This window comes from Marmota flaviventris, chromosome 7 (assembly GCF_047511675.1).
Source record: "Marmota flaviventris isolate mMarFla1 chromosome 7, mMarFla1.hap1, whole genome shotgun sequence".
Taxonomy (NCBI): domain Eukaryota; kingdom Metazoa; phylum Chordata; class Mammalia; order Rodentia; family Sciuridae; genus Marmota; species Marmota flaviventris.
The window spans coordinates 41,655,359-41,680,490 of record NC_092504.1 but is presented as its reverse complement, the minus strand read 5'-3'; the positions used below and the strand labels follow the sequence as shown (position 1 = coordinate 41,680,490).

The following is a 25,132-nucleotide window of genomic DNA, read 5'->3' as shown; positions in this document are numbered from 1 at the left end:
AACCTCTAATATTAGGTTATAACAGTTTAATTTAAAGCAGTGGTTCTCAGCCCTGACTGCACCTTAGAGTCATCTGGGGGAGCTTTAGGAAAACACCTAAATGCATATGACTTCTTGGGCATAACCCCAAAGTCACAAACAACAGCAAAAATAGCAAGTGGAGCTCCACGAAACCAACAAGCTTCTGCATGGCAAACGAAGCAGTCAATGGAGTGGAAAGGCAACCTCTGGGATGGGAGAACATATTTGCAAATCACATATAGGACAAGGAGTTAATACCCCAAACACATAAGGAACTCATATAACCTAATGTTGATAAGCCAGATAGCTCAAGTTAAAAATGGACAAAGGGTGCCGGGCGAGGTGCTGCACGCCTGTAATACCAGACACTCAAGAGGCTGAGGCAGGAGGATCTCAAGTTCCAGGATAGCCTCAGCAACTTAGTGAGGCCCTAAGCAACTTAAGGGGGACCTTGTCTCTAAATAAAATATAAAAAGGACCGGGGATGTGGCTCAGTGGTAAAGCACCCCTGGGTCCAATATTCCTGGTATCAGAAAAAGAAAAGAAAATGTAGTATATACATGCAATTGACTATTCTTTAGCCTTTAAAAAAAAAAAAAAAGTCTTGACACATGTCTTCAACATGGATGAACCCTGAGGACATATGGCTAAGTAAAACAAGCCAGAGACAAAAAAAAGACAAATACCACATGAGTCTACATATCTGAAAAGTACTCAAACTCAGACAAGCAGAAAACAGAATTATGACCATCAGGGGCTAAGGGTGCAGGAAATAGGGGGTCGTTGTGCAGTGGTATAGAGTTTCAGTCACACAAGATGAAAAGTTTCTAGCACTCTACACAATGTGTAACAATGTGCATATAGTTATCAATTCTCTATACTTAACTTGCTAAGACCTCATTATAAGTTTTTTTTTTCTATAATAAAAACAGCAAATAAACAGCAACACCTAAAGCCTGGTCCTGCCCTATTCAATTAAATCCAAATCTCCAGGGGTTGAGGCTGTAAGTCCTTTGTTGTTTTTGATGATGACACTACTGTTTTTCCTCTCAGCTCTGCATGTTAGAGAGATGCACACTACAGGAAAATCTCTATAAAGTACATTCTCTTTTGAAAAATTTCCATTCCCCTCCCATATTTGCTTCTGATAGCAACTATAATACCTAATGATACCTATTTGGATCAATGGAATCATCATCTCGAGTTACCTGGCAGGACACTTGAGCGTCCTCCTGAGTTCACTCTTATCTCCAGCTGCCTCAGACTCCTGTTAATGCTGCATCTTGAGGATCTTTCCATCCACCGTTTCCCCTCTCTCTCTAACTCCATAGCTTTAGGACTGATTTGGTATTTTTCTAAAATTGAAATTTAATTGTGTTGTCTTCATCTTTGAAAAATTTTAACAAATAGCTTTTCAGAATAAAGTTTAAGGCAAACCCAAGATGCCCCTTTTGTCTACTGTACCCACCAAAAGAGAAGAGGTGAGGGTCAAAAGAAGTAAGCTTTTCATAATGCAGTTTATATCCTTATAATTTACATTTCTGAGAATTAATCAAATTAGGTTGGAGGTTTTAATTGGGCCTTGCTCTTCCAAGTGTTGACATTGATTTGCATATGGCTATACATGTCATAGCTAGCTGCATGATTCCATCTTTGCTGGCTACTCCAGCCCCATCCTCTCTGGCAAGCTGTGCTCCATCATTTCCAACCTACTCTCAGTCCTTAGTAAATGCCATCTCTACCCAGCCTTTGAATTTTCTCACAGGTTGTTCAAATTCTTTACAACACCTTCCCCACCCCTGGCTTTCTCCACCTGACACATTCCTCTTCAGATTTTAAGATCAGATTCTGTGTTCTATTAGTTAAAGGGTGGGAACAGGATGCTTACAACATCAGAAGATAGAACAAAGATGGCAGGTGGAGCCTAAGGGCTTTGAGTCTGTGCACCTTCAATGCCAAAGCCACCTCCTTGGAGTCAATCTCACTAACTTCACAGAGTTTATAAGGACTTGCTCCCCTTCCCCCTTTTATTGGCAGGTCAACCAAATAGGAATGTTCTCAAGGAAATGGCACAAAATTACAAAATTTTAAATGTAGCTTAGAATTGCACATGGGAGTAAGCCAAAGTTTGCAAAATTTGCAAAACTGAGATGCATTTTTACACAGATCCAGGAACGGTTATAAGGAGGTCCACACAAACATAAAAGAGTTATATAAATACAGGAAGTCACTTTTCTTACCCATCCCTAACCACTAAAACTAAAATTGGCATGCTCCTTTTTACTACTACCCAGTAGAATAGAAAGGGGAGAGTCAAATGAGAAGAGAGGGGTTTTATACAATACACTTTAAATCCATGTAATCTAGTATTTCTTTCTCAATAGTAATCAAAGTGGGGTTTGAGTTTTGAGTGGCCTTGTAATTCTAAATGTTGTGGTTGATTTGGATATGGCTATTGATTTGCTTTTGAGACTATCGTCTATTTGACAACCAAGGGAAATAATCTTTTTTGAATCTGACCTGCCAAGTTTGATTCCCAAGGAATGATGAACATCCATTAGAGGGCCCATATATATTAATGAGCTAGAGGGTGTTGAACTGCACACCCTGTAATTATATCCACAATTGCTTCTACATTTAAAACAAATTCTGATATTATTTGTATGCATCATTGAAAACCAATTATTTACACATGTTGTAATTTTGACTCATAAAAAAATGAACATTTGTTCTATACTTTTTTGAGGAGGGAAAAATGCAATAAATAGCATATAATAGGGTCTCTGAAATTACCAGTTCCAAAAATATTTCTTTTTAATCCAAGAAGGCCTGTTAAATAGAAATGTTTGCTTTATTTAGTTTGTTTACTTGCTTATAGTTATTCTTGTTAAAATTCACAAGTTCAAAAAAAAATAATTTGACTGTGACATAGGAATTACATCCAAATAATTAGAGAAGAATTTGCCCATTGGTAATTTAAGTTTCAGGGTAAAAAGAATTATAAGATTACGTAAGAGATAATAAATAACATTACTTCCTAGTGAGTAACTGTTCCCTTCAATCTTTGGGAAAGGACTGATTTAATTTTTTGGGTCTTTATTTTAATTTATTCTACTCAAGTGTGAGTTGGAGGGAAGAGTTAGTTGTGGTTCATAAAGACTAACTACATGTCAAACAACATCATGGGAACACGGAACACAAAGACAAATAAGAATCCCCCTTCCTCAAGAACTTCCATTTTAGTGGGCTGCAATATCTGGAAGTTTTAAACATCACCTACAGGAAGTTATTTGCTACCCAATATGTGTCCATCAACCCTGGGGGAGGCCAACGCACTCAGCCCTTACATCAAATATAGCACGGATCATGAATATTTCACAGGCTACAAAAATGTCTTCAGGCCCATAAAGTTCTGGAACTTATGAGGGAAGATTAAATCTGCTGATGTGAACACACAAATGAAGCCAACCCAAGCGTGCTCACTTCTCCTGCAGAGCCTTCACAGGTAAGAAAGGCACAATACAGAGGTTTAGAGAAGTCACACGTGCTATTCTGGAATTAGGCCATGGGCAGTCTTTATGTTTCTTGACTCATGACTTAAAGTAACTAATATCACAACTCCCTGCCTCAGTTTACACTGCTGCAAAACAGAAGTGACAACAGTCCTCATCCCTCAGAGCTACTAAGAGGACTAAGTAATTTCCTGCTTAGGACAAGCCCCCCAAAAAGGACTTTCTAAGTGTGAATTACGGTAAGGATCCCATTCACTTCACAATCCAAGTCCCTCTACATCTTTAGAATTCGGCTCTGAACTCTCCATTAGCTCCTCTTAAGATGAACCAAAGACATTTCCTGGGGCTGACTCGGCAAGAAGAGGGAGCAGGGGTAAAATCATCCTTGCTCTCTGCTGTCAGGTTTGAAATTACCTCATTAGTGGCTTTTTCTTTTTTCTATTTTGCATATACTGCAGACTTTGGGGACTTTAAAGAAATCTATCTAAAAATGCAGATTCCCCAGGGAGAGGCTTCTTCTAGTTTCAGGGAGAACAGAGGTGGCAAGTGTGTGGCACTGTGCTGACGGGAAGTGCGGGCTTCGCAGCTGTCTTTGTAAATACTGTATTTGGAAAGAAAAAAAAAAAATCCTGGCCCGATGCCACCTTTCCCCCTGGTGCCCTGAGAACGATTGCAGGTCCTTTCCCAAAGCTACACCTGCAAAAGGCAGAACTGGCAGGAACAATTCTCAACACACAAGTGCCTGGGAAGCCAGGCTGATGAAGAGCTCAGGGGAGTGGAGAGAAGCATCCCAAACCCCTCTGTCAACTGCATCTTCTAGGAAGCGGCTGTGTAAGCCCAGCTCTGTAAAGGCCACAGAATGGCTTTTTCACTCTGTCTTAGTTGTTGAAGGGAGGAGGATGCAGCACATTGTAACGAAAACTGGACCTGGTGGTATGTCCCTCCCATGCCTGATATTCTAAGTCCTGTTGCAGTGGTGGGTCACGTTGCTACAGGAGAAGAGGTGAACTGGAGAAGGTGAGGTTTGCCTGATTACAGCACCACTGTCCAGTATAAGTAAATGGTGAGACAGACCACCTCTAAGAAAAGAAAAAAGAAAGAGGATTAATATCAATGAGGCATTTTATTCTAACCCACAATAGCCAGATGATCACCCTTTCACCAGTAATCAATATTTTTAAAATATTAAGATATTTTATATTTGCTTTCATATTAAATCTTCAAGATTCAGTGTATGTTTTATAACTACAGCAAATCACAAGTTGGACTGGGCATATCCCAAGTTCTCAGTCACCATGTGTGCCTAGCAGTCATCATTTGGGACAGAGCAAGACTAGATTCTTCTTTGAAAGATGAGATAAAACAGAAACTTCTAGATTGCCAAACCAATGAAATGCCTTCCATTTGAGTGCTTTGGGATAATCTGAAATTCATTTTATAAACTTTACAGCTCCACTCTAATGAATAGCTACTTGTTTTCCCTTCAAACAGCAGAAGACAATTGCCACTCTGATCCTAAACCCTTGCTTCTTAGCCTCACCTAAGAAGTATCCTTTTGGTGGATTTCTTTCCATTTCTAAAATCCCCAAGGAGCTCAAGGTAAGGCTTTTCCAGGTATCCACAGCTGCTTTTAAGAGTTCCCAATTCTCAGCCAGTGTTCATGGAACACACCTATAATCCCAGCAGCTTGGGAGGCGGAGGCAGAAGGACTGCAAGTTCAAGACCAGCCTTGCAATTTAGTGAGACCCTGCCTCAAAATTAAAAAAAAATTAAAAGGCTGGGGATGAAGCTCAGGAGTAGAGTATCCCTGGGTTCAATCCCCAGTATTGTAAATAAATAAATAAATCCCAATTCTTCCTGAAAAAAGCCCACCCTGGGCAAAGATCAAGAACTGAAAAATCCCAGATGGATTCTGGAAACAACAGTTTTCCCACCCACTATTCACATCTTAAAATTATGATCAACCTGGATGATCGTTTGGCTGATAGCATAAGTTTCATGCAGCCAGAAAAGGGACCTGTTTTGCCCGTGTTCCATGGGGATAGTGTGTTAGCCCCTCTCTCCCAACCCCATAAACCCAATCATGACTGTAACACTACCCCAAGTTCAGAAAAACTCAGTCCCAGCCCTCAACCCAATACTCCTCCAACTGTTTTGCTTTTCTTTGTTTCATGTATGTCTTTAAAAATAAACAGTTCTTCTCTGGCTTCTATTCACCATCTCTTGAAGGTGTCAGATCCAGTCTGCACCAGTCCCTTTCTCCATCCAGCCCCCACGTTGCCCAGTATTGAAAACCCGCCTCCCAGCTCCTTGCTGATATTTCAGAGGCCGCTAGAATTTCTCTTCTGTCCATTGCTATATTCTTGAAGGAATGAGGCATACCCCCAAATCTTTACCTTTTACTATAAACAACCACTGCAAAATTGTATCAAAGTGCTAAAGGATAAATATTGAAGAATTAAAAAGACAGACTATTAAAGAAGCTTAATGTGGAAGCAACTGCATATGGCCAAGTTCACGAATTTCCCAAGTTGGCCGGGGGGGTTCATTTTCTACTACTTCTGCCCTTTGCCGTGACTTGTTTTGAGATCCTGCCAAAGGTAGTCAAGATTTAATACCATCTCTGCAGGCTTCCTACCTTCCAGGAGTGACAGTAAACTCAAGATTGGCCAGAGAGGCTGTGATAGGTGGAATTTGATTATAAGACAGTGGTTGAGTGCCGGCAAGAAACATTGGTCTAGAAAGACTTTGTGCCTGTGACAGTGGCTCTGAATGGTCCTTCTGCCCTCCATAAGCATCATGAGTCACTTAGAATCAACATCTCTGGGCAGTTTAAGGGGTCTCTGTTTGCATGAGATCCATGTCCATGAAAGCCATGACTAGACGGGCTGAAATGTCCTTTTGTCAGCTAGGAAATGAGCTGGAGGGAGCCCTAACAACAGGAGGTGGGGCTTGGTGAGCAGAGCTGTGGTTTGCAGAGAGGGCAACAATGAAATGACACTCAGTAACAGCCAGTCCCTTCTAACGCATTTTCACATTACTCTTTCAGGTCAAAGAATAGTATGGCCATTGCACAGATGGGGACTCTGAGGCTAAAACCTGCTGAGACCAAGTAGCCAAATCAGAATTTGAACACATATTTCCCTATTTTATTCACTCTTCAATACTATCACCTTATCTCCCAATTTTATGCAATTTTTTTGGGGGGGTGCTGGGGATTGAACCCAGGGCCTTGTGCATACCAGGCAAGCACTCTACCAACTGAGCTATACCCCTCAGCCCATTATTTTTAAATTTAAAGTCACAATTTATTGTCCTACAATGACTATCTGTAGAGAACTGCTTATACAAAAACAAAGTGTTATATTTTTATTTAACTTTACAAGTGACTTGAAAATTACCTTAACCTACTAGTATGTATTAGGAAGTTTGCTGAAGATGTAGTAATTGTGCGTATATCTGAAGAATATGACATTGCTTTTACAAATTTAGAGGTAACAAATCAGAACAAGAAAGCATTCACTTATGACCTGAAGGTCTTTTATTGACTTGAGATGTTTTCCAGAAAGTTGTCCCAGAAAGTGGGCAAAGGGGAGAAAGAATGTGTACAAAGAAAATATCCTCTTTCATGCAGCAAAAAAGGGCAGCTTTATAAGAAATAACTGCACACACACTCACACAAAGGCACACACACGTATATATCCCTCTTCTTTTCCTCCAGGTCTTAATAAAAACTCAAAACAGCTTCTGCAAACACTAGACCATTTCAGACAAAAAAGAAGCGCCAACAGCACTCCCAACCCAATCAATCAAACCCTAGACCAAAAGCACAATTGAGCCATTTTCTTTTTATTACAACAATTCATAAAATTTAGGGAGGGAAGAACCCCTCCACAGTCCCACCAGTCCAACAAGACTATTTCCAATTTTAGCCAGTTCTTCCAGTTTTTCTTAATATGCGTATTTCTTTCCAAAGTCTCAAACATGTAAGTATTTTCTTTGAATTGTACCAAATGTTTCAGAAAAAAAAAAATTTAAGCCTAAATATCATCACCTCCTGTTTCTGTGGTGGGTGTTTGATATTTATTTTGGAAGTTATTTCAGAACTTTATCTCCTGGGAAAAAAGTTTTTGCTTCACTTTGTTTTACTCAAGTTAAAGACAACTTATTAATATTGTCATGGAGTCCCACGCACAAACCAGTGTTTGATCAAAATGCAAATTTATATGATAACATATATTTCATAATAATTTCCCTCTCTCACTTTAATACATAAGGCCCATCATCTGTATTAACAAATTGAAATTTATTGTCATTACTTCAGAGCAAAGTGTCATCCAGGTGACATTAATAGATGCAATGTGGTACATGATTGACAGTTTGTACCATTGGATCATGCTGTCTGGTGTTTAAATAATGCCAGGGTTCAAAGGATTAAACTCTACTAAAGAACTGGTCATTTTAATAAAGTGACTTAATTGATAGCATCTAATTTGCATAATCACTCAGCTCCTAGTCTGGAGCACAAGATTAAGGGGTCTGTACTGCATCCCTCAGGTGTAAGGTCTCTGAGTTGAATTGGATACTTTGATCTCACAAGTGGATTCTTAAAAAATATTTGTCAATTAGATATTTTTTTTAAACCACCTCAAAATATTTCTATTCTAGTGGAGTTTTCCATCAGAATAACTGTCGTGGACAAGAGGAAAGAAATTTGAATTTGTCCTTGAAAAAGGAAAAAAGGATAGCAATCCTACTTAAAAAATACAACCAAAATCTAATTCGGCTCTTGCTGGCAAACTGAATTCTCTGTTATCAATGTGCAGGTCACATCTGGGATTTTCTCAAAAAATCAAGAGAGAATTACTTTTCTAATGACCCTGAGCATAATCCTTCTCAATAAGTAGCAAAGGAGGCAGATGGAGAACTCAAATATTCCAAACATGTTTAAAGGTAGACTAATTTTCCCAACTGAAAACTCTGGAAAGCAGCACTATAAGGTTCATTCCTCTACCTTAAAAAAAAAAAAAAAAAGAAGAAGTAGTATTGGAAACTTTTAAGTGATTTGTGATGGTTTTTTGCTTTTCTAAGAAATCTGCTTACATAATCTCTCAGCTGCTGTTTTAATCTTTTTTGATTATCCCTGAGATCTGACATGTTCCTTTGACCTTCCTAAATTTTTGAAACTTTAATTTCATACGTCAAGTTCAAAGTTCATGGTGCTATTCTCATTCATCTACCCACTGGCTCAGGCATCATTCATTCAAACCACCTTAGGGGCAGCAAATGGGATATAAAGTAAGGCATAGTCCCCAATCTCAAGGAACTTAGAGGTATGACATACTGCTACAGAGAAAGACGCTCCCAGGTCATGTCATTCACTGTGTCTAAGTTGAGAGATACATAATTTTAAGTAATTTTGGAAATTTAGACCAAAAAGGAAGAGGTTTATCAAGAGTGATGATGAATTGGAAAAACAAACTGATCTGATAAATATGTACAGCACTGTTGATTTACCATTGCAGAAGAGTTGTTGAAACAGAAATCATTAAATATATTAGTAAACATTTCATTTAATTCTATGGATGAAACACTAGTTCTCAAGCTGAGATTAGACTCATTCCTCCTGTGTTGGTGTTAGCTCTACTAACAAACTTCCAACCCAGAAACATTTATAGAAGGTAAAGAAGGTGGCAATATGTAGGGGAAAAATTTATTGTTTATGATCTGTGTGCAAAATATTTTAACTCAGAAATGATATCTTTAAGAGGTGCATAATTCAACTTCCAATGACCATATTGACCCAAGTACTCTACGGCAGGTGAATGAAACACAAAGGTGCTAGCAGTGTGGCTCAGTGGTAGAGCACTTGCCTGGCCTGCATGAGGCCCTGGGTTCTGTCCCCAGCACCAAAAAGAAAAAAATAATAATAAAACAGAAAGCAAAACAAGAACCTGGTTTGTACTTACTCTGGGCCTAAAGGAGAAGACCCAAGGAGGTCAGGCTCATGAAGAAATCTGAGAGCAGCCTGGGCACATGGGACTCTTGAGGCTTTCCTTGGACTTTTGGGATTTTCATTCTTTCATTTGTATTTAGTGCTTTTTTTGAAAAATGGAAACAGGTATTTGGAAGAAACACCTAGGGGTAAGCAATGTAAATAGATCCTTCCACTCTTATATTTATGCTGTGAAATACTGAATGTCGGTATGGCTACAGAAATGGGAGGGGACTGGTGAAATTCCAGATGTCCTGGTGGACTTTGTTTTTCTCCAGATGAATTTTTAAACGACTATGCAAAGCTGGAAACTTTATGAATTTTTCTAACACAGAGGTCACAGCGGCAGGTTCCCCAAAGTCTTCTGGGGAGGTAGAGTCTGACTGCAATGTTTATTTCATCACTAAATTCTCTACTCAGTGCTGTAGGGAGCTGGTTATGTGATGGCTAAGGGCTGGGTGTCGTGTTCCACCCACCTGTACTCTCTCTTTTTGAACGTCTCTGTTGTCATTGTCGTTATCACATGTGAAATAAAAAATCGTAGGAGGCCAATGTTTTGGACGAGGCTCCCACACTCGGCCCCCACGGATCAGGCTAAAAGTCAAAATGGAGTCACTCATTCTAAAGTTCCAAGTCAACAAGCTGAAACTAAGCTGTTTATGTGACCTTCTAAGGAACAAGGATTAGAGATAACAGTCAAATTTCCCAAAGAGCCCAGTTTCAATTGGCATAATAATGAAGTTCCCTCTGCCTTAATCCTTTCACACACACAAGAAGATAATCTGAAGTAACCTGATACTAAACAGTTATTTTTCTATTGTTCTCACCCTCTGTCCCCAGCTTGTAAGAAAGGAAACTTTGAAATGACCAATCCACTTTTTGGTTTTTGTTTTACTGTCTATAAAACCAACCTGTTCTGCCCTGCTCACCGGAATACTTATTGTATTTTATGAAACAAAGGGCTGCCTGGTTCTAGAATTGAAAATAAAATCAATTAAAACCCTTGAGGTAAATTATTGTAATTTTGTCCCAGGACCATATTTAGATGCAGACGACACTTCTCATCAGTAAATTCAGTAGAGTCATAGTTGTAAATCAGCAACATTAGAAAACAGAAGACATTCATGTTTTCATAGCATGAAACTTTGAATTTCATTTGTGTTCAGATCAATTCTGTCATGCCACTAACTGCCATTAAAAAAAAATAGGAAGGGAAATTAGAGACTTCTTTTTCATTATTTATCCTTTTATATCAGTTGAAAACTTTATTGTAAACACGTATTACCCATTTTTCAAACCCCGATTGACAAATAAATAAATAAATGCCACCTGTGAGATGCTCTTCAGCAGTCAGTTCAGATGTCTCTATAAAAGGGGTTTGTTCAGATGCCCAGCACTGTTCTCAGATTTAACACAGTCCAGGGGAAATACAGAGAAGTGGAACCATTTAGAAGAAGCAGGATTTCACTTATGTGATTTAAATATATTCCAAACTAACAAAGGCCAAAGAAAGTACCGAGATTTGATGGAATAATTGTCTCTGCAAAAATGGAGCAGCATTTTATGGCCTCTGTCTGATGTTAACAAGCGAAGCTAATGACCACTGAGGACAGGGGTTTCGTCAGTTAGATCTCTCGTGCAGTCTTCAGTAGACCACAGCTTTTTAATTTTCTATTTTTTTTATGTTTTAATTTTCTTATTCTTTCTTTCTTCTTTTAATTTTCTCCATTTACTTATTCTTATGCAGTGTTGAGGATCGAACCAGGAGAGCCTCACACTTGCTGGGCAAGTGCTCTACCACTGAGCCACAACCCAGACCCTAGACCACAAATTTTTAGGATCTTCTATCCACAAATCCCAAAGCTGAGATTGAGGAGAGCATCCCTGAGACCATTACTAGCCTCTCTTCTGTAGAAGACCTGTGCATCCAGGTCTATCCCAGGAGCATCAAAAGAGCCACCCATGGACCAGGGAGAGACAGTTCAGGAAATCAGTTTTAACAGGGTCCTAAACTAACATAAAAGGCAGTATGCTGCAATACCTTATCTAATACACTGTATACACAGGGATGAGGTGCATGTATTCCAGAAAGTTCCTTGTGCCCAGCCTCATGACCTACCTGAGTTCCTTTTTCCATGCTAACAAAGCAATATCACATATTTTATTCTCCTTAATTTTTGTTTTCTCTCTAGCACTTGTCACCGTTAACTTTAGGAAACAAGGCTATCTATGTTCAGTAATATAAATAATAATAATTATTGACAGGGAACAGACCGTTGCAAGTGGCAGAAATAAGAAGTTAAGGAATAATTCTAAACTGAGCCCACTGTGCTGACCCCTGCATGCTTTCTTTAAAAAGAAAGAAAAGAAAGCAATATACCTGTAGCCCTGCCTGGCGTAAGTCCACAGGATATGTTACATTCCTCAGCAAACAGTTTGTTATCTGCAGGAGAAATGGAGACGCAAATTACTGATAAAAAGAAATCAAATAATCCTGAAGGGGGAGACTTTTATGATCCCCTACACAGACCAGATCCCAGAACTTAGGGAAGATAAGGATAATTCCTCCTAATCATAAAATCTGTGGGAACAGGTTCCAATTGAAACCGGTCAGCATGGGCCAAAGTGACTTCGAATTGCTAAGGCAGTGGAGACTTGAAAGTCTGGTGCTTTCCTGCTGTCAGTCGAAAGTCAAGAGGTCAGGGCAGAACTTTCTGGAAACTTCTCTGGGACTCCCAATAAAACTGGAGTGCAGGAGGAGTGAGCTGTCCCTCTCCCCTCTGATAGAACCCACTCTCTCCATTCATAGTATCCCCTTTTCCTCTTTCGTATTCATTCTAATACAATCATGTCTGTTACTCTGATGACTTGTCTGAAATCTTTTCTGGCATGATTGCAGGAATGGGGTGAAGAGGGGGTCCCCTCCATGTGACCTCAGTTCCACAGCAGGCTTCTCCCCGTCACATTACCATGACTTATAAAACACTTTCTGTGTAGCTGGTACTTTGCCTAGGCTTTTTTCTTGATCCTTACAACTATCCTTTGATATCTCATAGGTATGATTATTCCCAGGAAAGTGCAGCTTAGAGAGGTGAAGGAGTTTCATTCACATTTCCAACATCATATTTCTGGTGTCCTGAAGCTATTGCTTTCTAATGATATGACATAAGTAAGCTAGCTACAGAGCAGCTACTGTGCTACAGACAGTGCGGCAGTTATGAGGAGAACATGTTAGAAAGTGTGAATTTTAGAAACAGACAGATCCCTGACACTGACACATGAAAGATGCCCAATGATTGACCATGACCACCAACACCAAGATGGTCATGGTCGTCATCACCACAGAACTAGAGTCTTCTTCCCCAGGAACTCTTGCTCATTCCAGTATCTGTACTTCCTCCTGACTACCAGTGTCTAGACAGTAGATACCCTTTAAATGTTCCCAAAATACTTATTGGTGGGTTAACTGATTGTCATTAATCTTTTCATCTATAGTAATGCTGAGAGAAGGACAAATCAGTAAAGTAACAAATTGGTATTCTATTCCAGAAATCAGGCTACTAGCATTTTATCTATAAGATCATTTCCCAGATTTTTAGCACGCAGGACCCGCAGGTACCTGGCACAGAGGTTCAAATGGCAGGACTGCCATCTCCAGCCTCAAGTTCAGATTGCAAAGGTCACTAGACAACTTAACCCAAAGACATCAGAACAGTCTCAAATCAAGAAAACCCTAAGCAATAAGTGTAATCCCAGCTAATGCTTTGTCAGTCAAAAAGGACAGAACCTTGTATGTTTTAATCTATTGACCTTGTTAACCCAAGGCATGGAATAAAATGTGTTTACCTGATGTTTTACTACAGCAGAGCTAAAGGAAAGTAGCCAACATCGGAAGTTAGCATACATGTCTTTAAAACTTCATCTTCTGAAGCCAACTGTAATATTGAGACTCAAAGAGTGCTTCCAAACACTAAAAAGATTTCTATCTCCCCATCATTTTAACAGTGACCGCCGTAAAATATGTTCTAAAACAAACACAGAGCACTAAAAATTCCACTGTTTAAGCTAAAAGTCAAACATCTGTCTCGCTGTCTTCTAGTTTCACCTTGGGTCCTGAGGATCTGAACTAAAAGCCACAGAAAGTTGGAGCTTTTCCCTTTCATGTGCATTTTGAAGAGTTCTGAGATTTTTAATCATTTTTACTATCTAAATCAATGGCTTCCCCTTCAACCTAAATGGACATGGAAAGAAGGACCATCTATGGAGCGGAATCAGCCTCTTGATTCCACAGGATGTGGGGAGAGAGTGTGGAGTAGTTAGTGGAGGAACACCTGACAGACCGGGGCTGGAACCCTGCCACAGAGTCTTGCCTTCCAAGTGGCCTTGGCCTTGGTGTGGTACTTAATCTTACTGAGTCTGTTTCCTGTTCATGAAAACAGATGCCAATAATACCTGCTCCATGGGGGTTGTTGTGAAGTTCAAAACGATAGTTCATTGAGTTTTTGCCTACATTAAAGAGGGCTTAAGAATAAAAACCATTGCCCCATTACAGATGGAGGAGAATTCATAATAACAATGAGTCCCTGAGCACTGTTATATACCTTAGTATTTACCTGCATCTAATTCTTAAAATCAGGCTGCAAGAGCAGTATCATCATCCCCACTTAGCAGAAGAGCCACACAGCTATCACGCAGGGGAGGTGAGCTTCAGGTCCAGCTTTGATTCCCTCTCCAGCCCAGCACATGGTTTCCTCATAGCCAAGAAGCAGATTCGCCTAGTCTTGTGAGCGCTGGCAATTTTCAATATGAAATTTCTTCTTGAAGAAGCCTTTATTTAGCAGAGTGCGGTGGAGGTGCATGCCTGTAATCCCAGTGGCCCAGGAGGTTGAGGCAGAAGGATGACGAGTTCAAAACCAGCCTCAGCAATGGTGAGGTGCTAAGCAAATCAGTGAGACCCAGGGTCTTGGGATGTGGCTTAGTGGTTGAGTGCTCCTGAGTTCAATCCCTGGTACCCATGTCCCCCCACAAAAGAAGGTTTTATTTAGTTGACAGACTTCTGAAAGGCATCTTTTTCAGTGTCACCATAATTGATCATAAGCCAGTGACCCTATCCCAGCATCTCAGCAATGACACCCACAAGCCTCACACTTGTTTGGGTCTTTCTGTTCATTTGGTTTTGGGTGAAACTCTCTGACTCTGAGAAATTCACCTATCAGTTATGAGGGGAAAAAAGTATTCCTAAGTTAATACAGATACCTCTGATTGACCATTGGAGAATGGATCCAGGAACACTTGGCCCGCCCAAAACAGGATATCCAAAGTCCCTGATGCTGAAGTGCTTATGATTGGCTAGCCTCCATGAATTAAGTCATCTCCTGTGTACAAAATTGGACTCTTTCCAGCTATACTATATACATAATGATGTACAATGGTGCAGAATTGCAAAAAATCTATGCATATCCTCCATATAATTATCGCTAATTATATACCTGCATCTAATTCTTAAAATCAGGCTGCAAGAGCAGTAAATAGTTGTTATGCTATATTGTTTGGGTAGAAATGACAAGAAAAAATAGCATGTGTAGATATAATTTTTTGCAAACATTTTTGATCCATGGTTAAATTCATGGATGTAGCATGCACAGACATGAAAGGCCAACCATATTTTCCAGAGTTGCCAGGCACAGAGATTATAATCCCAGTGGCTTGGGAGGCTGAGGCAATAGGATCGCAAGTTCAAAGCCAGCCTCAGCAATTTAGCAAGACCCGAAGCAACTTAGCAAGACCCTATCTCAAAATTTAAAAATGACTCAGTGGGGTCTGGGGTTGTGGCTCAGAGGTAGAGTGCTTGCCTAGAATGCGCGAGGCACTGAGTTAGATACTGAGCACCACATAAAGTAAAATAAAGACATTGTGTCCACCTTTAACTAAAAAATAAATAATTTAAAAAATTACTCAGTGATTAAGCGCCCCTGATTTCAAATCCTGAAGCTCCTCTCCCCCAAGAAAGAGTAAAAGTTGTCCTCTGTGGAGTTGCTTGCTATACCTTGCTAGGCTCCTCCATCCTGTTGGTCTGATGTCTGGGTATTAGTGAGTGACAGAGAAGACACCACAGTTTCACATCAGCCAAGCTACAAACCAACACACCACCAGCTCCCAGAGGCAACCTGAGATTGTGTCCTTTTATTGTACTCTGGGCAGAGCATAGGTGGTCGGTAAAAGACTCAACTGGGGCAATTATGTTTAAATTACTCCAATTGCCATCTCCAACCAGACACCAAACATTTCAGCTTTTCTGAAATAGTCTTGCTATATTAAATTGAAATGATGAACAGATCACTTAACCTTTGGGAGTCAGGTTATCTCCTGTGCTGTCTTCTTTATAGCTTTACTGTGTTATCATTATGCTATTCTACATGACCACCCAGCCCCAAAGTAGAAGACAATCACAGAATATATAATGGTGAATTATATCTATGTTTAGGAAATATTATGCCGATTATTTTTAATCCTTTATAGATTCTATTAGATTGAATAGATTAAAGCCACTTAGGATAGAAGGAATCTAACCCTAAACAACAATGTGAATTATGCATATATCACTTGGTAATTACAAATATCAGTGATAATGTAACAATGTGTCACTAAAAAGTGATCTCTCTGATCATGAGTGCTCATCTTATCTCATGAAAGATAAATTTATAATACATTAAGACATATAACAACTAAAATATATTTTTAGAAAGCACTTAAGTGCACCAAGAGGGCAAAAGTATTTTTTTAACAATTTTATTTCCTTATAATTTACATAATGTCAAGGTTAATGACAAATACCCTTACTAAAACAAACCTTACTAAGTGCATTCGGAAATGTTTTGCTTTTCTAACTAAAATAGATTATCTCAAACTTTCCTACTAATCATTTCTCAAGAAAAGACTTATGTGAAACATTCATTAAAATAGATTTGCAGCCTCATTTTGTGAGGCAGGGGATTTAAGTAAGCATACTTAATCTACTATTTTGATGGAATCCAAAGGATTTTGTTATAAGCTGAAGTACTTTGAACCCAAGTATTTAAGCTTCAAACCAAGCTTTCTGCACTGGAGAAAATGGAAATCAAATTTTGATCCAAGTCAATCTACATCTTTAGCTGAAAAAGTACTTACTTTCTTAAATATACATATTAGATCAGATTCTTGTAGTCTTTTAGTATGCACACGTAAAAAAACACGTGCAATCCTCTGTGAATTTCGTCAAATTAACTGATCAATTAGTTTTAGGATTTCTAAAATGGCATTTTTTCCTGCATTCATTTCACGAGTTTTTAGGGAGGTTGATCCTGGGGATTGAACCCAAGGGCACGTTACTGCTGAGCTACAATTCCAGTCTTTTTTATTTTATTTTGAGATAGGGTCTCACAAAATTGCCTAGAGTGGCCTTGAATTTATGATCCTCCTGCATCAGCCTCCGAAGTTGCTGGGATCACAGGAGTGTGTCGTAACACCAGGCATGAGTTTTTTTTATTATTTTTAATTGAATATATATTTATGCTAACTACAAACCCCCAAACAACTCAAAGCAAAAACATCAGAAGACAGAAATAAACAAACTATCAAGGAATCAAAGAAATTTTAAGATGTGGAAGAAGTCCCTTTGGACTATTGAAAGAAAATAGATCAAAAGTGTCACAGAAAGGAACACACCAAGCCATTGCAGGCTAGGTCCTCCTTGAAGGCAAGAATTGAGTCTTAGTTGTCTGTCCTTCTACAGGACACAGCACACAGAACAGCACATCACCTGAGTGTCCACACAGACTGGCCTTCTCTCAGGATCACAAGCCTGACACTGGAATGTATCTGGGACACCAGAAGTTGGTGCTTACCAGCCCTAGGATCAACAGGACTCAGGGAATATCAGGTCTGTGTGATGGAGGTTGACTGGTGCCAAGGGACAACTTTCAAAGACCTGACCCTGTGTTCCCCACTCCACATCAAACTTTCATATGGAAAAATGGAAGTTTCTGAAACCTGTTGATATAAACAGACTCTATAAAAGCAACTTCCCGTGCCCCCACTACCGCTTTGCCATTTTCCTACCCTTCATTGAGGTTGGGTACTCATGCTTAGAGTAGGTTCTTATTGAACAACTGGTAACCCCTGGAAACTGGATGCCCAGAAGCAAATGGCCCCAGGAACTTGCCATAATAACCAACAGTCCAAACTCTACTAATTGAGTGGACCACATGTTTCCTGTTACAGTGAAAAAACTCCTCTTAAATGATCAAATGAAAATGCAAATTCAGAGACAACAAATCGGGTTATTTGGAGGATGGCATGTACTCAGAGGATATTAATGTCATTGTGGTTTCCTGAGGAAAGGGCCTCTATTTTGCTTGCAAGCAAAATGTCAATTCTAATTATTCAAATCGACATCCCATGGGACTTTTATGAAAATTGAGGTAGATCCAGAACAGCCTACAGGAAGCAGGGTTTTCATTTTGGAAGCTGGCGAGAGGTCAGCAACCTGCAGACAGTTCTGATAAAGAGAGTTCTCCAGTGGCCGAATCTAAGTCTCCTAGTAACAGAACCTTGTTGGGTAACCTTGGGTAGTATATTTCCTCTGACATCTCATTTCCTAATAAATTAATTAAATAAACCCTTTCTTAAAAGGAAAAGCCCCTCTGTAGCTCTCAGTATAATGTGATATATGAAGACGACGTGTGTTTCTTGAGATTAACAAATGACATAGTCTTTGGAAAATGAATGTCTATTTCTTTTTTCAGCTGTCTTTTTTTTGGGGGGGTTACTGGGAATTGAACTCAGGGGCACTCGACCACTGAGCCACATCCCCAGCCCTATTTTGTATTTTATTTAGAGACAGGTTCACATTGAGTTGCTTAGCGCCTCATTTTTGCTGAGGCTGGCTTTGAATTCACAATCCTCCTGCCTCAACCTCCAGAGCCACTGGGATTACAGGTGTGCACCATCACCCCTGACTGAATGCATATTTTATTTTAATGATTATCATTACAAATATTATTAATACGTAAGAGGTCCCTAGTTGATGTATCAATTATCCATTGCTGCAATAATTTTTCATAACAAAGAACTATAAAACTTTATTGCTTATAAAATTAAAACTTTATTTAATTCATGAGTAGGTAGGTTGGGCAAGTTGGTCATTCAGCTTCTAGGGGCTATCAATTATTTTTAAAAAAACAATTGCCCCTAATTTATCTTATTGGCCACATCAGGTCACATGACTGAGTGCAGGGATAGAATGAGAAAGTACCACAAGTCTCACAGCAAAAGAGGAAGAGGAACTGGGTCCCATAGTACATTCTAGCACACAGGGCATGCTATTTTTGTTTATTTGAGAATGTTCATTTATGTTTCTTTATAGATCAAGGTGAATTTTGACTTTATAAATTTTTAAAACAATATTTCTCAAGCTTTTTGACTTGCTTCACAATAAGAAATACACTGTATGTACATGCATGCATCATATGACTCATTTCATACAAAAGTTTCACAAAACATTGCATCCTCTAACAATGAATATTTCTAATTATATTATTTAATTTTTCAAAATTCTGGTTGCCCACTAAATTGATTCACTAATGAGTCAATACTGACAGTTTAAAAAATACTAATTTATGGGTCTTGTTAAGTCATCATTGATCCCTTTCTTATTTTAGAGACTAGCCCACAAATATTTGGAGGGGACAAAGAATCCAGGTGAAATATCTGAAATAAGACTGTCACAATAAAATAAGAACAATCCCTAGAACTCAGAAGCGTGGGCATGAGTGGTCTAGGACATACTCCCAGAGCCACAGCGGCCATCTTGAGGCTGAGAGGTGGCTGAAACAAAGAAAGGAGTGTGTTCATATCCACAGAGACACTTTGCCAAGTTATTTCATATATCAATATTTTCATGAGGAAAATGAAGTCTACAAAAAATAAGTTCCTCAAGATCACAAAATATTTGGCAGAGTGGGGACGCCAAGGTTTTAAGTGCCACATGTTACAGTGAAGCCACCATCTTTTCGGAACCCAGTGGAGAGAGGAAAGGGGGTGGAGTTATTCACATGAATATGTGAGATCAACATACGTTTGACAAGTTTCCACCAAGAAACACACTGTGCTTTGCGAGGGTACATGTGTCTTAGATGAAACAGACAGTTTTATTAGCAAATATAGGAGTGTAACAGCTGGGAAATTGCCATTTAAAAATCTGCAGCTTTCGTTTTATAACCTGTGTGTGGGTGGGGAAGGTCCCAGGTGGAGGCTGGAGTTTACTATAGAGGTGTTTTTGGTTTTGCTTGTCCCACTCACCCCCCCCATTTGGGAAACAACAACCACTTTGGGACTCTGATTATGCAAATCTCAGGCATATTACCTACCCATTGTTCCTGAGAAACACTCAAATGCAATGAAGTAAACTGAGCTCAAATATTTAATGTTCTGTTTAGTCAGGTAAATTGGGTAGATGTTTTAAAGACAGCCGTAGATCTAGGTTATTTGTTCTTTAGAGAGCAGTTATTCTTCCAAACACAGCTTTTAACTTGTCTCTGCCTCTTTATTATGTGTTTCTCGGGGAAGACTGTGTATGTTTACTGTCTAAGCCATTATCCACAGCATGTCAGAAAAAGAAAGGAACTAGGCTCAGTGCTGTCTAAACTGAGGTGGATTGGTAAAGTCCTGTCGGTGACCTGAGAAAAACAGACTTTGAAAAAAACACACTAATGTCAGATGAGTGTATTGTAGTGTCTTGAAGGTGAGGACCCCTGGGGTGGGGCCTTATCTCTCTGGGGTTTTCTGAAAAAATTAAACATTTCTCCTGCCAATGACCATGGGTGACCGTCATTTCTAGCAAAGAAAATTAGGGCTGGGAAAACCAGCATGAAACTCCTCTCTCTAGGATTCCAACTTTTACCCTGGTCTTCAAAGTCCATCAATGAGTGGAGGACCCTGAGTGCCAAAAAGTAACCTGGGCCATGTAACACGTGGTCATGTCATGGATAGTCGTAGGGAGCAAGGTCAACTGGAGGGAGCCCTGAGGCCGGGTCTGGCCCTGAAAAGGGTTTGTAGCTCATGTCTATGTTATGATGTTCTCTCTCATACCTTTTGTTCTTTAAATAAATAAGGACATATCCCATTTGGGGGATGTAGTAAATGCCAAGGTCTAAAACAGTGACAGTGGTGGTCACCAGCAGAGGACAGCTCTGCCAATCAGAAGGGTCACTTCACGAGATACCAATCTGCCATGGTTCAAATGTTTGTGGCCCCCTCCCCAGTCACCAATGTGATGATATTAGGTAGTGCCCACTTTTGTGAGATCATTAGATCACAAGGGCAGAGCGTCTAACACCTGCTTGTATTTGACAGGGCTGGGAGAACTTCAAACTATAGCAAACCTCCAAATAATACAAGCAAGATATGTCTTTTCCAACTAGTGTGGTGGAAAATTGAATGAAAGACAAAAGGCAACTCAAGTCAAAAGACTGCCTGAGAGGAAAGAACAAAAGAAATAGAAATCAGGAAGGCACACAATGTAAGGGTAGCAATAAATCTAAGAAAATAAGAGTAATTGTGTTAAATATTAATTAAGTTTCCAGTTAAAAAGCAAAGGTTATCAGACTGACTTTGAAAAGGAAATATATCTCAGGTGTTCATGGAGCCACACTAGGAAAAGAGAAATATGGAAGTGTAAGTATTTTTTTAAAAAAGGTGCGACCAAACACTATTCAAAAGAAATATGGTTTAGTTCCTTTAATAGCACATAAAATAGAACTTAAAGCCAAATTTATACTGGAGACAAAATATATCATTATGTAATCATAAAGTATAATTTAATGAAGAACAGATAACAGTTCTAAACCTCTGACACCTAATAACACAGCGAAATGTAAGAAGCAGAAATTGACAGAACTCATAAAGAAAATAGCAAATCAACATTAGTATTGGAAATTTCTTCTATGTCTTTTTTACTTGTTGATAGACATTTTTATTTATTTATTTTTATGTGTGCTGAGGATGGAACCCAGTGCTACACACATGCTAGGCAAGCGCTCTACCACTGAGCTACAACCCCAGCCCTCTTCTATGTCTTTTAACAGTTCATGAAGCACACAAAAAGTTTTGAAAGTATATGCAACATTTGAATAACATGATTAACAAACATGAATGAACACATACTCAGCACCACATTCAACATTTAAAGACTCTGCATTAGGAAAATTAGTTTAAAAAATATCAAGCATTTAAAAAATATCAAGCAAGTCTCAACAATTTTAAAAACTGAGTATCAGGTCAGGCATGGCAGTGCATGCTTATAATCCCAGAAACTTGGGAGGCTGAGGCAGGAGGATTGCAAGTCAAAGGCCAATCTTAGCAATTTCATAAGACCCTGTCTCAAAAAAATAAAAAGATTTTTTTCTTGTGGTGCTGAAAACCAAACCCGGGACTTCATGTGTGCTAGGCAAGTGCTCTAACACTAAACTACATCCCCAAGATTATTACTAAGCATTTTTATCCCTAAGTCAAAACTATATCCCCAACATTATTTTTAAGCACTTTTACCTCTAAGTCAAATACAAGTTTAGTCAGGAAACAAAACAAATTTCTTTCTTACTTGCTCTTTATGTATTTCACTCTAAAGATTAATTGCAAATTGATGATGTTTTCTGGTATTGTCATCATTCTCACCATGAGACAGCTGTTGGAAGAGCTACAATCAAACATTAACACTTGCTCTGATTAATGGTAAATAATATCCCACTCCTCAGTTTATACACAAAGGACTTAAAGTCAGCATACTACAGTGATGCAGCCACATCAATGTTTATAGCAGCTCAATTCACAATAGCTAGACTATGGAACCAAACTAGGTTTGTCCTTCAACAGATGAATGGAAAAAGAAAATGTGGTACACATACACAATGGAATATTACTCAGCCTTAAAGAAGAATGAAATTATGGCATTTGCAAGTAAATGGATGGAGCTGGAGAATATAATGCTAAGCAAAATAAGCCAATCCCAAAACAAACAAACAAACAAACAAACAAAGACTAAGTGTTTTCTCTGATAAGTAGATGTTGATTCATAATGGGGGTGGGTAAGGAAGAATGGAGGAATTTAGGATTGAGCAGAGAGGAGTGAGGGGAGGGGAAGGGATAGAGGGGTATAAAGGATGGTGGAATGAGACAGACATTATCACCCTATATACATGTATGATTATACTACCGGTGTGACTCTGCACCATATACAGCTTGAGGAATGAGAAGTTGTGCTCCATTTGTGTACAATGTGTCAAAATGCATTCTACTCTCATGTATAACTAATTAGAACAAATTAAAAAGTAAAGAAGAATGAGCATTTTGTGATGTAAGATTTTGTTATCCATGAAGATAGTATACATCTCCATTTATTTGAATATTTTCTATTTTCAATGAATTTATATAATTTTCTCCACAAAAGTTCCAAATATTTTCCTGAGATGTATCCTTAGATATTTAATATTCTGTGACTATTAAAATTGTATTAACTGGAAACAGCAGTTCTTCTACTGGTCTTAAACAGTGTTCTTTGTTCTTGAATTTGTGCAGTTTTTCCTCATACTCTTTTGAGCACCTTAAAAATTAGCCTCCAATTTTTTTTTCTTTTAGTTCCAGAGATTGGACCCAGGGTTTCAATTTATTGAGGCCCCAGCTAAACTGCTTAGGTCCTCGATAAATTGCTGAGGCTGGCTTTGAATTCACGATCCTCCTGCCTCAGCCTCCCCAGTCACTGGGTTTACAGACATGGCCACCACGGTCAGCTCAGCTCTCTGTTTTCTTATTTGTGAAATGTCTGGCTTAGAGCTCTTATTTTAATCATTATTATTTTACTGATTACCCATGAAACCACCCAAAGATATTTGCTTATTTAAATAGAGGATACTTGATTCTCAGTTGAATTTATCCACTAAAAATACTGTGTGGGCAGGGGAAAAATTGAGGTGGGGGGCCCTGAATTGAGAACCAAGAGCAATTTTACCCTCTCAGTACTCCCCATTTGCCCTCTCAGTGGCCTCTTAGAAATAGACCTGACCAAGGCTTCAAGAATATTATTTTTTCAGAGGAGGAGATGGGTGGGCAAGTATTCCTTTACTATACCACATTAAAAGATTTTCTTAAAACAACAAAATTCCAGGCAGACAGTTTTCTGAACAGGGCTGCTGACTTCTAAGTCTTGTAAATTTTCTCCCTTCCATGTACATCATGTGGTTACATGAACAGTTTCATAAACACTCATGGGTTTTCCATGCTTCACTGTTATAGTAAAGACCAAGGATCTTAAAATAACTGAGCCCCGCATGCATTGCAACTTGAACATGGCAAAACCTATAAATCCTCAGGCTGTATCTGATAGAGAGCTAATTAGACAACTCCAGGTTCTCTTTGCGAAAAACAATGAGTTCTGCCTACCTGCTTCCCTGCCCGGTAATGAGGGAGGAGAGGACGAGATGGAGCCTTAATGAAAGACCCTACTAAACAGCTGTTTCCAGGGGCGATTCTTTTCCACCCTAGGTAGGCTACTGAGGTATTTGAGGTGTAGCATTTCAAGTGCCACTCTCTAAAATAAACTTTTTCTTCCAAAGCACAGAAAAAAGTAATGAAGATAGTAGGGTTTCCACACAATCTCCTACAATTTTCCCTATGATTAGCATCTTACATTCCTGTGACACATTTGTCACAACTAATGAACCAAAATTGATATATCATCAACTGAAGTCTGTATTCAGATTTCTTCCCTTTTCCGATAATACCCTTTTTCTGCTGCGGGATCCCAGCCACAGTACATTCAGTAGTCTTGTCGCCTTGAGATCCTCCTGACTGATGGTGACTGTTTCTCAGACTCTCTTGTTTTCAAAACCTTGAAAGTTTTGAGGACTCATGATCCAATATTTTACAGGAAGTCCCTCAACTGGAGTTTGCTTAATGTTTTTCTCATTGTTAAAATGGAATGATGTGTTTTGGGGCCACAATCACAGAGGAAAATGCCATTTTCATGACGTCTCAGTTTTTTAAATCCCATTTTTCTTTTTTAAGATGGGATGTAAAGGTGGATACGAATGGACAGACAGATGACAGGGAATGCCTCAAAATGTTAATCAGAGGCTGGGCACAGTGATGAACGTCTATCCCATGGCTTGGGAGGCTGAGGCAGGAGGATGGTGAGTTCAAAGGCAGCCTCAGCAACAGCAAGGTGCTAAGCAACTCAGTGAGACCCTGTCCCTAAATAAAATACAAAAAATAGGGCTGAGGATGTGGCTCAGTGGTTGAGTGCCCCTGAGTTCAATCCCTGGTACCAAAAAAATAAAAATAAAAAAATGAAAAATGTTATCAGAGGCTTTCTCAGGATAGTGAGGTCAGTGGGTACTTTTTGTCTATCTGTATTTTCTTAATGTTCCACAATGCCGTGTGCTTTTAAATTAGAAGAAAAAAAAAGTCTATGTTTGGATCTGTCCACACCTATCTAATAAAAAGTACTTATCTTTCTCAAATGTAAAAGTTCTTCTCAGAATTGTTGAAGAAGGAGGAGGAGGAGGAGGAGGAG

The 25,132-nt window shown here is 39.1% G+C and overlaps 1 non-coding gene across 1 annotated transcript; it reads right to left on the bottom strand.

Annotated features, from left to right (window-relative positions):
* Window positions 1-6,736: 6,736 nt before the first annotated feature.
* On the bottom strand, window positions 6,737-6,809 carry Trnat-ggu (transfer RNA threonine (anticodon GGU)). The gene has a single exon. It is a non-coding gene; the product is annotated as a tRNA-Thr (tRNA).
* Window positions 6,810-25,132: the final 18,323 nt, after the last annotated feature.